Raw genomic sequence first — 2794 nt, 5'->3', positions numbered from 1 at the left:
CACTCTCAGAAAAAAAGGTACAAAAGCTGTCACTGGGGTGGTAACTTTTCAAAAGGTACACTTTTGTACCATTTAGGTACTAATATGTACACTTTAGGTACTAATATGTACCTTTAAGGTACCAATATGGACTCTTTAGGTACAAAGGTGTGCCTTTTGAAAAGGTACCGCCCCAGTGACAACTTTTGTGCCTTTTTTTCTGAGAGTGTATCAAAGTATGCAGTTTAAATATAAATGCATTTATGCTACATCTGAGCAGCATCGAACAATCTGTGTAAAGACTTCATAAGCGCCTCTGTGCCACTTTTAAAGTGTAAATTTGTCATTAGTGTAACTTTCAGATCTCAAAACGTCTTTGGTCGAAAGGCATCCTTACACAAAGGCAGCTCCGTGCCGGCTCAAAATTCAAAGACGTAATGCCGCATAAAAGCCGGACTACGTTAAACCAGCTCTGACCCACCTCAGCCCCTAATATCAAAGCATACAGTTGGATTTGCTATGTTATGCCATCTCTGAGCAGAATTAAAGAATCTGTGTAAAGACACCTAAAAGTCACTTCAGTGCCACTTTTGCAGAGTAAATAAAGCACAAGAATAGCCTTTAAATTAAAGTGTTCTGTAACTTCTGACATCATCCGGAGGATGTTTTCACACATTTCTGATAGGGCTATTAAACAGCACAAGATGCACCGTCCAAAGCGTTCCTGTGGTCCAGATCCATACAGCTATTACTGGTCTGAAGTGTTATGTTCACACATGGGTGAAATGAGTCAATAGGAAACAGAAGCTCACAGCGACTGCCGCCTCGGGGCTCGGCTCTGATCAAACACCCGCTGAGTCAAACACAAGTGTGCTGTTTATTGATGGATTGAGCAGGGGTGCGTTTACTGATGCCCTCGGGTCTGACCCACATCGCCTTTGACCCTCTCTGTGAGTCCAGCGCCGGTCAGTTAAAGAAGAAGACCCCTGAGAAAACCATCATGTTCCTCTAACATCGTGACATGAATTCTGTGCATGATGCACTTCAATCTCCCCAAAGATTACAGAATAGTGATGTGAAAATATCTAATAACAGCCATGCACATTCTATAGCCAATGAAATAGAATAAGTACTTTAACCCTTTGATGCATGATGGACAAATCTTTTCAAACCATTCAGAGTGTAACGTATTGTTATTTACATTCTGCAGGTATTATGAAGGTAAATGCAAACCTTTTTAAAGTAAATTTAATGCAGAAACTGACATCAATATGTTCTGTAAACTTAAATGTCTACAGGGAGCAAAATGAGTTGTTTTAGCAACACTTCAAAGTTTGAAAATACAATTTCTAAAGGATCTCTGTTACTTTTTAATTCATTTTACATCATAAATAGCTCAAGGTTTGAATCGCTCTACTCCCAAACACTAGAATATGGAAACTTTTACTGTATACCTTCTAATCACACTGCAAAAAGTGACATGTTTTTTTCAGTGCAAATGTCGGCGGATTTTTTAAAATCAACATGCATTTACCTAAGCAAAATTACTTAAAATAAACAGTGTTGTTTTTTCTGAAAAATTTATCAAATGAAGTGAGTTTATGGTTAAAACATGAACAAATATCTGTCAGTGGAGTCAGAAAAATCTACTTAATTCAAAGGGAAAACAAGTTTCCGTTCCTCACTGACAGATATTTGTTCTTGTTTTAATCATAAACTCACTTCATTTTGATTGATTTCTCAGAAAATAAGACTTAATATAATCATTTTGCATTTACAGTAAATGTATCATAAAAGCAGGTGGTCTGCATCTCAATGAGTGCTCGCATTTGTGTTGTAATGACTGTAATTATTGCTGTTTCAATAGGACCTTCACTCGTGGACAGTTTGGGTTTTAGTCCAGAAGAAAAATAAGACAAAACCACTCGTTCCTGTTTAAATAGTCGATTCGATTCTATTTGCTCAGATGAAGTCAACAGCTAGAGTTTTCCACACAGCTTCGGAACCGCCGTAGCATTGATTTCTAAACGTGTGTTGTTGTGTTTAACAGGACAAAACTGTCCCATGTGGAAAACAGACCTGTTTCTTTTCATTTATTCATGAACCCAGAGACTGAAGCGTGCAAAGCGCGCGCGCTCTTTATTGTCACTCTCGTGCCATTTTATTCTTTCGGTCTTATGAATTACATTTGATTTATTGTTTACAGTTATGCATTTGGCAGATGCATTTAATCAATGCTTTTATATATGCATTCCCCCATGACATTACTAGCGCCATGATCTACTGTCTAAACTAAAGCTCATATTTCAGTTCATTTTTATGCACAAAACCTTATCAGAATCTACCTCAATATATACTGAAATCAATGTATTTACCATTTACAATGAGCACATGCGCGCTCACACACAGTCTATGTATCAGTCTATAATCGTTGATAGCCGTGGCTGTAAGAAGCATATAATGGAAACAGATTGCTGTGTTGATTGTGTAGGCCTCAGGCTCTCCATCCCAGAGGAGCACTGCCGTTTACAGTGTGTTCAAAGGAGAGGGCTAAAAGGCAATTACAATGTTAATGTGTCCTGGCGGGGGGGAACAAGGAGAGAAAATCCACAAGGTGATGGAGTGAGTCAGGACCGCTAGAAATACTGCCGTCTGGACCGCCAGAGGAAAACACAACGGCAGCAATAAACAAGGAAAGACACACGTATGAATATATGCAGGGTTGCTCTCGTATCTGACATGTACAGAGAGAGAGGGACTGAAGTGTGTGTGTGTGTGTGTGTGTGTGTGTGTGTGTAGATAGATAGATAGATAG

The sequence above is a fragment of the Sinocyclocheilus rhinocerous genome, unplaced genomic scaffold (genome assembly GCF_001515625.1).
Source record: "Sinocyclocheilus rhinocerous isolate Xijiao unplaced genomic scaffold, SAMN03320098_v1.1 scaffold79, whole genome shotgun sequence".
In the NCBI taxonomy this organism is placed as follows: domain Eukaryota; kingdom Metazoa; phylum Chordata; class Actinopteri; order Cypriniformes; family Cyprinidae; genus Sinocyclocheilus; species Sinocyclocheilus rhinocerous.
The sequence above is the reverse complement of the archived record's forward strand: the minus strand, read 5'-3'. Positions refer to the sequence as shown.